The sequence below is a fragment of the Rhinolophus ferrumequinum genome, chromosome 18 (assembly GCF_004115265.2).
Source record: "Rhinolophus ferrumequinum isolate MPI-CBG mRhiFer1 chromosome 18, mRhiFer1_v1.p, whole genome shotgun sequence".
In the NCBI taxonomy this organism is placed as follows: domain Eukaryota; kingdom Metazoa; phylum Chordata; class Mammalia; order Chiroptera; family Rhinolophidae; genus Rhinolophus; species Rhinolophus ferrumequinum.
This window is the reverse complement of record NC_046301.1, coordinates 17,636,443-17,648,850: the sequence shown is the minus strand read 5'-3', so window position 1 is coordinate 17,648,850 and position 12,408 is coordinate 17,636,443.

Here is a 12,408-nt window from a genome sequence, read left to right as displayed (position 1 = left end):
TTTTTAGTGAGCTTTTGTGGTATATGGAAAGTTTATAAGCTGTCCAAAAAATGGGGGGAGAGTTACTGGAAAATGACAGGTGAGCAAATGAAAGTCGGATATCGATAGATAGATAGATATAGATATGTATGTATGTGTGTGTGTGTGTGTCATATTAAAGAGTATTTTGAAAATAGGAAATAGAAAACTAGGTGAAAATTTCAGTGTTTAATATATATGTAAGCTGACATTGAAGATAGTTTACAATAAAGAAGAACAGATGTAGTCATCATACTTGTACTCTTTCAAGTTAAATTCCAAAGATTCACAATAAGAATTTCGGTTTTAACCAGAGGCCTTTATATTGCCTAATTATAACCCTGTACAGGCTTGGCTAGTAATAGTTGTGAAATCAGACATTAATGGCCTGTAATACAGACAAAACTTTAAAGAAATGGTTTCTTTGAAAAGTCCAATATAAAAATGAACAAAACTGTAAGTTGTTTACTTTGCTTAATAGTGTTGTTTTTTTTTAATCACTTTACAAAATGAGTACACCGATATACTTAACACATCAATTAGGGTAATCTTGAAAAGAATGGCAAGCTAGACCAGATAGGAGCTAGGTAAAGGAAACTTGAGACTGAGTTTGTAGGAAGAGATTGAAAATAAAAGAAATGAGGTACCGGTAGTTGGTGGATCTAAACGACAGCCATGTTAGATCATAGGAATAGCTTCGGAACTTTTCAAATAGATGGAAAGTAAAACTACAGAGAAAAGTTTGACTTTATTGGGAACGGTGCCACATTGGAAGAAAGAAATAACATAGAAAGTAAAGCATTAAGAGGAATGAGTATGTGGAAGCGATTTGGAATTAGCTTTTGTGGAGGATTTGATAGGGCGCCAATTGAGAATGAATGAAGATTGGAGAACAACAGTAGTGAAGTGATTACTCCAAAGCAAACAGGAAAAAGATATTGGTTGGTCAAAAACTTGACAAATTACTTTGAATCATCAATAACGTTTCCCCCTTTCTACTAATATGATGTCTTCAGAAATTGAATGTTATAAAATATATCTGAGGACACATAGTGCAATTTGTTTTCAGTCTATATAATGGTCTATATAATAACATGATTTCATACTATCAGACTTCCAAAAGCACCATGACTCAGAACTTTTAAAGTAGTTCTTGAGTGATAAATGCATGAAATAAAATATTTAGTCAGTGTTTATGCCAAAATATTCAAAGCAGGTTTCCTTCTTTGCCATCAGTTAAAAAAAATGTACATACTCTGTTCTGTTGTGGTTATAAGATTTCAATTGGAAGTGGTCAACTTTAAATTATTTTACATAGTAAAAATATATGTATAACAGTACCATGTTTGTGTTCAATATTTTAAACTATTTCCAGAAGTCTGTGGAAAGGTTTTATTGTAGTATGCCTTGCCATTAATCACTGGATTAGTAGGTACTATTGCTGCAGGCTTTAAGATTTTTGTGTAAAGATTTATTCTAAGGCCCCAGTTGGTAATTAAATGGTTTTGTAAATATCATAGACCTGGGAATCAGAGTTAAGTGATGGGGTTGAAAGAGAAGAAGTTCAGGATATGGAATTATTGTTTATTAAACACCCTCTAGTTGCCTAAAATTCAATACATTATACTTTATCCTTAGTTCTCAAAGTAGACTTTTGGAGATAGATGTTAATGGCTTTATTTTATAGATAAGGTAATGAAGCCATGAGAGGTTAAATAAATAGCTATTAGGTGAAAATTGTGCGTGTGTGTGTAGTTATGATGAGTAAAGAGAAAAGGCATTTCTAAAGGCAATGGTTAGAGATGGCCAACTGCAACAGTTCTACTAGGTTAACTTTCCCGTAGATATTTATGTTACCCTGTAGCATCCAAAGCAAATTTACTGTGTAGATTAGAAAGAGCTGTGGCTAATAAACTATCATGTAAAGTATTTAGAAATAACCCCTTACTATAAAATACGTAATTTATGTTCATGTACTTTTTTTAATTGTAAGAAAAAAACTGGAAAGAAATATACCAACCACTTTGATACAGTAGGTTAATATTTTTTATGACTTATAAGGTGCACCAAGCTAATCTCACTATCCTATTTTAAATCATCAAGCGTTTCCCATTTTTTTTAGAATAAAATTCAAGTGCCTACCATTGACAACAAGGCCTTACCTGAAGCAGCTCTTGAGTCTTTTCCTACCATGTTCCTCTTTACTGTGTGAGCCACACGGCCTTCTTATGGTTCTTCCTCAGGTCAAACTCAAGTTTTTGGGCTTTTGTACTTACTGAAACTTTATTCGCTGGCTTCTGTAATTTAAGTCTCTACTTAGAAGTCATCTCCTCATGGAGTCAGTTCTAGATTATCTACCACTTTATTTTGTTACTCTTGTTTGTTTCTTTTTTTAAATTAAAGTAGAGTTGACATACAGTATTATATTAGCTTCAGATGTACAATGTAGTGATTCAGCATTTATATACCTTATGAAGTTATTACCATGATAAGTCTACTCTAGTGACCATCTGTCACTGTACAAAGTTCTTACGATATTATTGACTATATTCCCTGTGCTATACATTACATCTCTGTGACTTATTTCATAACTGGAAATTTGTACCTCTTAATCCCCTTACCTATCCCTCACCCCCTGTTTATTTTTTTAATAATACTTTACCATCATGTGAAATTAACTTGCTATTTATTTAATTGCTTGTAGTCCTTTTCTGTCCTCTAGAATCCATGCTCCATGAGATCAGGAAACTCTAATTGTCTTAGCAACCTCCGTATCTAGTAGTTAGAACAGTACCTGGCACAAAGTAAACAATCCAACAATATAACAAATGAATGAACATTTTATTTGTTTTAATGAAATGAAATACATGTTTAAAAAATTCCAAGAAATCTACAGAATAACTTCTAGAACTAATTCAGCAAGGTCTCAGGATACAGGATACTAGACAAAAATTAATTGTACTTTTATATACTAGCAGTAAACATATGGAGAGCAAAATAAAAAATATAATACCATTCACAATCACTCAAAAACAAAATGACTTAAGCATAAGTCTAACAAAAGGTACGGGACTCATATACTGAAATCAACAAAACACTGATAGAATAAATCAAAGAAGAACTAAATAAAGATACATATTGTAATGGATTGGAGGACAATATAGTAAAGATGTTATCCTCCAATTAGTAAAGATGTTATCTTCCAATTAATGTACAAATTTAACAAAATCCTAGTAAGATATTTATTTTTGGAGATACAAGATTATTCTAAAATTAATATGATGGTAGAGAAACAATTTGGAAAAGAAGAATTAAGTAGGAGGAACCACTCTACCCAAATTCTTATTATATACTACAATAATCAAGAGAGTGTGTTATTGGCAGAGGGATAGACACATAGATCAATGAAACAGATTAGAGTACCCAGAAATAAAAGCACAGAAATGCTCAACTGAATTTTGACAAAGGTGCAAAAGCTATTCAATAGAGAAAGAATAGTCTTTTCAATAAATGATGATGGAACAATTGGCTATCCATAGGCAAAAAACAAACCTTGACCTCAACCTCACACCTTATACAAAAATTGACTCAAAATGGATCATAAATTTAAATGTAAAACATGAAACCATAACTCTTTTAGAAGAAAACAGGAAAAAATGTTTGTAACCCAGGGCTTGGTATGAGTACTTAAGCCACCAAAAGCAAATAAATTGGACTTCATCAAAATTAAAACTTTTCCTTAGTGAAAGAATCTGTTAAGGGTGAATGAAAAACAAGTTACAGACTGGGAGAAACTATTTGTAAACCAGATCTCTGACAAAATACTTGTGTCTAGAATAAAGAACTCTCAAAACAACAGTAAAAGACTTGTATATCAACGGACACCATCAAGAGAGTGAAAGACAATGTACAGAATGGGAGAAAATTTTTACAAAGCCTGTATCTGATAAGTGATTACTATCCAGAATATAAAAAAACTACAGCTCAACAATAACAAAACAACCCAATTCAAGAATGGGTAAAGGACTTGAATAGATATTTCTCCAAAGAAGATACATGGATATATAAATGGCTAATAAGCACATCAAAATATGCTTAACTGTATTAACCATTAGGAAGATGCAAATCAAAACCACAATGAGATACCACTTCATATATATTAGGATGACTATTATATTTTTTCTAAAGGTGAAAAATAACAAGTGTTGGTGAGGCTGTGGAGAAATTATGCATTGCTGATGGGAATGCAAATGGCACAGCTGATGGGAAACAATTTGGTAGTTCCTCAAAAAGTTAACCATAGAATTACCATATGATCCAATCCAGCAATTCTAGGTATATACTGCAAAGAATTGAAAGCAGGGACTCAAATAAATACTTGTACACAAATGTGCATAGCAGCATTATTCACAATATCCAAAAGGTGGAAACCACTCAAATGTTCATCAACAGATGAATAGATAAACAAAATACAGGAGATACAATTTTATACATGTATAAAAAAAATTGTTCAGCCGTAAAAAGGAATGAAATACATGCTACAACATGGATGGACGTTGAAAACTATGCAAAGTGAAATAAGCCAGACACAAAAGGACAAATATTTTATGATTCGACTTATATGAGGTCAAGTTCATACAAGCAGGAAGTTGAATAGAGGTTACCAGAGACTTCGGAAAGCAGGAAATGGGGAGTTATTGTTTAATAGAGTTTCTCTTTGGGAGGATAGAACATTTTGGATATGGAGAGTGGTAGTGATTGAACAGCATTATGAATGTACTTCATGTCATTGAACTGTACACTTAAACAAGGTTAAAATGGTGTTATATGTATATTTTATCAATAATTTTTTATAGAAAATCAATAAAAACCAATATGTATAAAATGAGTAAAAGACATGAAGATATAGTTCACTGAAGAGGATATACACGTGACAAATAAGCTCAGGAGATGATGTTCAACATCACTAACCACTAGCAAATAGAAATCGAGACCGCCAGATATCATTACACACCTATTAGAACAGCTAAAATAAAAAATAGTGACAAACCAATGCTGGCAAGGATGCAGAGAAACTGGATCGCATACATTGCTGGTAGGAATGCAAAATGGTTCAGTTACTCTGGGAAATTATTTGGCAGTTTCTTAAAAATTAAATGTGCATTATTTTATGGTTGAACAATTGAACTAGGTTTCTATTCCAGAGAAATGAGAATTTATGTTCATACAAAAATGTACACCAATGTTCATAGCAGCTTTATTTGTGATAGCCAATAACAAGAGTCAACCAAAATGTTTATCAATAGGTAAATGACTAAACAATCTAGTACATCCATGCCAACTAATACTACTCGAAATAAAAAGGAACAAACTCTTGATAGACATGACAAGTTGGATGGATCTCAAAAACATGTAAAGCAGAAAAAGCCAATCTCAAAGATCACATAATGTGGGATTCCACTTATATAACATGCTCAAAATAAGAAAATTTTAGAAATGAGGAACATATTAGTGGTTGCCAAGGGTTTGGGAAGGTAGGGGGAAAGAGAATGATGGCTATGACTAGAAAGGGATAGCATGAGGGTGATCTTTGTGATGGAATAGTTTTGTATGGTTATCAGTTGGGTTCTCAAGAGAAATAGAACAAATAGAAACAGAACCATGTGAGCTTTTTTATAAGGATTTGGCTCACACAGTTATGGAGGCTGAGAAGTACCAGGATGTGCAGTTAGCAAGCTGGAGTCCCAAGAGAGTTATAGTATAGTTCTCATCCAAGCATGGATTCTCTCTTACTGTCTTTTTGTTCTATTCAGTCCTTTAATGGGTTGGATGAGGCCCACCCACATTGGGTAGGGCAGTCTGCTTTCCGCAGTCTACTTAGTCAAATGCTAATCTCATACAGAAACATTCTTATAGACACTCCAGAAAATAATATTCAAGCAAATATCTGACCTTAAATATTATGACTCGGTGACCCAGTCAAGGTGACATAAAATTAACCATTACATGTCCACCCCTTGTCAACTTGGCACCTATACATATCTCCTTAAACCATATTTAGTATCCAAATAAAGGCAATAACGATCATAATTCCACCTAACTATCCTGCATACAACCAGAAACACTAACCTCTTCCCCAAAAAAGGAGGTAAAGCCTTTGTGTGATGTTTACTCTTCTTCTTGATATCCTATAACTTAAATACTATGATGTAAAATTTACTTAAATACATGTTATGTTACATGGTAAGGGAAAAAGAGAGGAAAGAACACAAAAGTATTTGATATATATACATATATATACACACACATAAATATATTTAATATACCTATATACTAAGCAAATATTTTTGTTATGTAAACTAAGCAAATATATTACACATATAAACATAACAAAAGGAAGAAATATTTCATTACAGTCTTCATTTTTGTAACTGGTCATGTGGTTATAGACGGTATTTATAACAACCCTTTGCCACTATTCTGTATTCCCTTTGCCTTCAACAAGCATCCCAACTGGTTGTGGTTCTCTGCCTTGCAGAATGACGCAGACCTTCATTCATGAAGAACTTGGACCATTAGTAGTCCTGCCTAGACTGGATTGTTGTAGATTTACATTGACATTAATCACAGGGCGTGGTAATACTAAGAGATGCCCTAAAGGATCTCTTGTAATCCAGACAGTACATTCCTTACCTCCATTTGGAGTAGCAGTCCAGTTTCCCCTTGATAGGATCAGTCACCCCAGCCAGCACGGTGACGCCCTTTGTTGCTTGTTGATTCATAGGTATGAGTTCAAAGTGGCCTAGTGGCATTCTTAACTCCCAGTTCAATGGAATCCTTGTGTTTCCTGACGGAAGCATTCCTTCCTTTGCAACTAAGACTTCTAAGCCAGCAGAATATAAGGTCACGGGAATAGGGAACAAAAATTTTGCTAACAGGTCACTAGGGGTAGTAGTGAGTGATGTCACTCCCATTTCTACTCCTTGGTGTCTGGACCTGTGAAACGTGGCTGTGAGAGAAACAGCACCATATATCAGATGCTGATTGAGAGCATACGGAGTTCTGGAGAACTTTGCTCCAAGACCATCTGTAAACCAGGCTAGAGTCTTCTCTCCCTCAGTCAACTGATTGTAGGCCAACTCCCCATGAAGCCATCGGTGCAGGCTGGGAGGTTGAAGGCAGTGTGGCAGGAGTGAGGATCGTGGGCATTTGAGCCACTTCTATAGGCAACTTACTTGTGCCTTCAGGGCCCTCTTAGGCCAATCACATACTCGTATAAACCATTTCCATTTGATGATGGAGTGATGCTGTGCACACCACATTTTAGGCCTGGTGGATCAGATCACATCCAGTTAAGCAACTGGGTAAGCAACTCAGGTCACATGGTATCTTGGTGGCTCATGGTTATGTATTCAGTCTCTACTAAGGTCCAAGAGATATTTTACACAAGGAGAAAAGTATCTCTGCCTGTGAGTGTCTTACCAAAGAGTCTAGAGTAGTGGACACCTTTTGCTCACCGGGTCCACTGTCATCATCAATGTAATGGACCAGTGTGCTATCTTGTGGAAGAAAACATGATCAAGACACCCGAGAATAAAATAATGTCCAAGTTAGGGCTGGAGACATATAGTCCCTTGATGTAGGAGAGTGAAGGTGTCTTACTGGCCTTGCTAGCTGGAAACAAACTGCTTCTGGTGGTCTTTACTAATAGGTATCAAGAAAGAAAGCATTTGCCGGACCAATAGCTGCATGCTCGGTACCAGAGGATGTGTTAATTTGCTCAGGGAATGAAACCGCATCTGGTAGAGCCACTACCAGATCGGATGGCTCTCCGATGGTGGAGCCATCGGAGTCTCCACCTAGTTAAGCTTATGATAATGTACCGTCATTCTCCAACCTTCATCTCTCTTCTGTACAGGTTAAATAGTTGAGTTGAATGGGGATGTAGTGGGCATCACCTCTTCTGCATCTTTCAAGTCCTGAATTATGCCGCTCATCTCTGCAATCCTCCTGGGAATACGGCATTTCTTTTTGTTTACTATTTTCCATGATTGAGGTGGTTTTAATGGATTCCACTTGGTCTTTCCCACTTTAATAGCCCACACTTCACATGTCAGGGAACCAATGTTGGGATTCTGCTAGTTGATGAGTAAATCTGTTCTGATATAACTACAGAATAGGTTAGGGGACACACTTTGGCCGACTGAGAGACAGAGTTGAGCTACAATTCCATTGATCATTTGGCCTCCATAATCTGACTGGTGGATCGCAAGATGTTTTGGATCTCCTGGAATTAGTGTCAGTTCTGATCAGTATTCAGTAGTCCGTGGGGGCACTGATAATTTTTCTGCCCAGTGCATAGTCACCCTGGCAGAAGATTGTAGGTCACTTTGGCGGAGGCTGGGAGACCGATGAACAGTATAAGTTTTGGGCAGTATACTGGGATCCTTCCTCAAGAGTACCCAGCCTCCTCCATTCAAGGAGTTCTGAGTCTATAAACTGGGTCAAGCCTGGGAGTTGAGTGAGGGGCTATGACTCTCTCTTTTTTATGATGAGCATTAGATTTGGTTCATTTAACCTAGAACTTTTCTGCTTATATAGATCAAGTACTTATTTAGTAGGCTTCCTATGTATTTCACTCCTAGGAACAACATGATCAACTAGCCAACTCCATAGATTTCTGCAAGTCAGACTATTTTGATTGCTGCTTTGACGGATGTCAATTATGGTAACAACACCGACCTTGCCTTCGCAGCAGAGGACTGCCTCTTGATCCCTTATATCCCAAGATCCAATTACTCCCTTTGCATTTAGGTTTTCAAGTTCAGTGACTTCAGTCCCTGCCGAAAGTTCTGGCCTATAGAGAAGAACAATCACTGAGTTCTTCAAAGATGTTGGGGCTCCCCTCACAGATTGATTTCTCACACTATTGTGAAAATTATGTTTTCTGGACCCTCCTAATGTGGGTATAAATGACAAATCCTCTCTAACAATTCAGTCTCTGTAAGCCTTTAAATCCCTTCCTCTAAATTAAACCAAGACAGGTCTAGCATTTCTAATTTGCTCCCTGTGGGTTGATGGGTATTATTAAGTGCAGATAGGAAAAGAGAAATAGCTCTAAGCTGAGCACGTCAACATTAAGATATTTGGAAGACTAGAAGGAAAGAAGAAAAGAGGCTGTGAAGAAGCTATTAGTGTAGAAAGAAGAAAACCAAGAAAGTATGGAATCCTGGAAGCCACATGAAGAAAACACTTAGCTGTATCATCTATGACTAAGTTGTCTAATCAGATGAGGATTGAGAACTGACTACTTGATTAAACAGCATAAAGCTAAGCAGTTAGATAGAATGATGAATATTGAATCCTGATAGACTCAAAAGAAAATGGGAAATAAATTGGTGATAGTAAGTATAAACAACTCCTTCAAGGAGATTTGCTAATGAAAAGGGAAAAAAATTGGGGTCGTAGCTATAAAGCAAAGCAAGACCAAGCAAAACTTTTGGTTTAAGAGAAAAAGCATGTTTGTTGGCTAATGGAAAAAAAAGTCTAAGAAAGGGGGGAAATTATTGATTCTGGAGAGAGAAAGAAGAACTGTTGAGACAATGCCATTGAGTAGATAGAAAAAGATCAAGTACAGAAATGGAGGGATTTCCTTTTGCTGAGTTCACTCAGTAATGGGAGACAACAGCTGCAGATAGCTGGGTGAGTGTGGTTGTGAGAGTCTGCAGACATTCTCATCTGATTGCTTCTTTTTATCAGTAAAATAGAAAGCAAGGTCGTCACTTGAGAGGGAGACTAAAAGAACAGCTGGAGATTTCAGGAGAGAGGTGGAGCTATATAATAGTTGTTTATGAAAATGGAAATACAGTGTGATTCCTAGGCAGCATTAAAGGACCATTTGAAGTTAGAGATCATGAATGTAATTGAGAACAATTTGTTTATTTATTTGTTTCCTGCAGTCATATTTACATAAATATTTACATGCACTGGTGCAAGCAGAATAGGCAAGAGAGTTGGACATAACCAAGTTTGTGGTTGAGCCAAGTACAAGGAGACAAAAGAAGGGCAAGAGTTGAGTGTATGTAAAGGAGTGATTATAATTGACCATACAATTTAGATAAGGATAAAATTTAAGATAGTAGAGGTGAGAGACAAAAGATTTTAGAATCAATGAATTGCAGGTTCTGGTGGGGTCAGAGGGTTGGAATTTTCCAGTTTCCCCATAGAGGTAGTGAGCTATAGAGGTGATGGTGGTCAGAAAGTGAAATGCGTCAAATTGAGATGACTGAGAGGCAATAGTTATTGCGAGTCGTAGGGCCATGTGAGTAAGTAGCTGGAGCAGGGTGGAAGATAAATCGTGGAGGAGAGGAGGTCAAGGCACGAAGTGACAATGTATTAGATGAGTCAACTGAGAATTACGACAGGGATAGGGATAGGGTTTAGTCCCGGGAGTTAGGGACTAAAATATCTGAGGAATGGGGGTGCAGTGGTATGGAGACTGGCCTGGGGATCCTTTTGGCACTGCAGCAGGAAAAAAGGGGGTAATTCTATAGTTTGATGTCATAAAATATAAATGGGCATGTTTATGGAGGAGAGAGTAAGATGGTTTGGAAGGAGCAAAATGGAGCGAGAATGTCATCTTCTCCATCTGTGGCCTGGTAGTCGTAGAATTTGGGCTACTACTCAGGCAAATGTGAGGGCTGCAGGGTTGATCAGGTTTTAAAGCAAGAAGTGAAGGGAATGTTCAGAGAAGGCAATTGTGCTGATGATTGAGTCTCAGAGGGCACATCGGAAAGATTCCAGGTGTTGAAGAGGCTGTGAAAAGGGTCAGAAAAGGGGATGTTCAGAGCTTTATGGGAATTAGACTCCCGAAGATGAGAGTTGACTGGATTTTTGTGCCAACTAAAATCAACAGGCATAAAGGGCATCGTGTGATTAATCTTGATGAAAACCTTTGATAAAAGCTTTCAGAATTGAAGCTATAATGAAACAAATGTGCATCCTCAGTGCCTATTCAAGGACAAGCTTGGGTTTTCAGATTAGTCATGAGTGAAATGCCTGTTGGCAAAATGTCTGCCTTGTAAAGGGCACAGAGTGGTATATGAATTTATGAAGGAATCTGAAAATGCTGAAGATAATTCCAGTTTATTATTCATTACCTTTAATTTACATCATACAGCAACTATTGTTGCTAAGTCAAAGACTTTCGTTATCGTAAGAGGGACCTTTCTCTAAAGTTCGGTAGTAAGTTTCTGCCCTCTTGCCAGAGAGGAGTTTAGATAGCAGTAGCATCTTGTTGATTTATAGACACTTTACCTATTATTACATTCAAATAAAATTGGAAACTTGAAATTTAAAACATCCCAAAGATAAAAGGAGTTGTAACTGGCTAACATGAATTCAAAATAAAAAAATGGCGGAGAACTCCCAACCTAAATAATGGACATAAATAGGCACATAAAAAACTTGAATGGTTTCTCCCTATGTTGCGCCAAATCACTGGCGCATGCTGCAGGAAAGAACAGTGGGTGGGAAGATTAGTATTGGACAACCCACTTATCCTCTCCCTAAGTCTAGATCTGTGTGTCTCCTCTTCACTCACTTATAACAGGAACTCAGAACTATCACTGCTCCTTCTGAATATAGAGAGGTGAAAAATTTTCTGGTTGGGGACAACCAAGACTTTGGCAGGCTTGGAGAGAGGGGGCATGTAGCCACAAGATGGAGTAAGTAGGAATGAGGTGTACAGCAGGAAAGCAGGTGGCTGTGGCATGGTTGCAGTTTTACTTGTTATATGATTGGGGTGTTTGTACAGTCTGAAAATTCATGTTTGTTAAGATTGCAGAGAGCGTTGGAATGCATAATGATGCAATATTTGTGTACAGGTTTTAGAGACTTAGGTGGAAGGCAGGAAAGAGAACTTGATCATTTCTAGAAATTATCCTGTTAATTTTGGAATGTTTTTACAGAAATAAAATAATGACTTGTGTTGCGACAAACCTCTCTATTTATTTAGATAAGGTCTTTAATGTTGTTTAGATAAGGTCTTTAAATATATATATATATGTAAATTGTTGTAGGTCTTCCCTCTCGTGGTCCCTTTTCTCAAGTCTCACTAGCTCATTCTTTCAGATCTCAAATAAAATGTCCCATCTTCAGGGGAAGTCTTACCTAACTTCACAAAATAGGTCAAACATTTTGTAAAACATCCTCACAGTATCGTGTCTTTCTTCTAGCACTTATCACAATTATAATGATTTTTTTTCTGTAATTTTTGCATGTCTTTCTTCTACCCTAGGAGGTAAGTTCTGTAAGGACAGGGATCATGTTTGTCTTCCTTCCTGCTCCTTCCCCAGCACCCAGCACAGTATCTTCCAGTACTCAGCACTC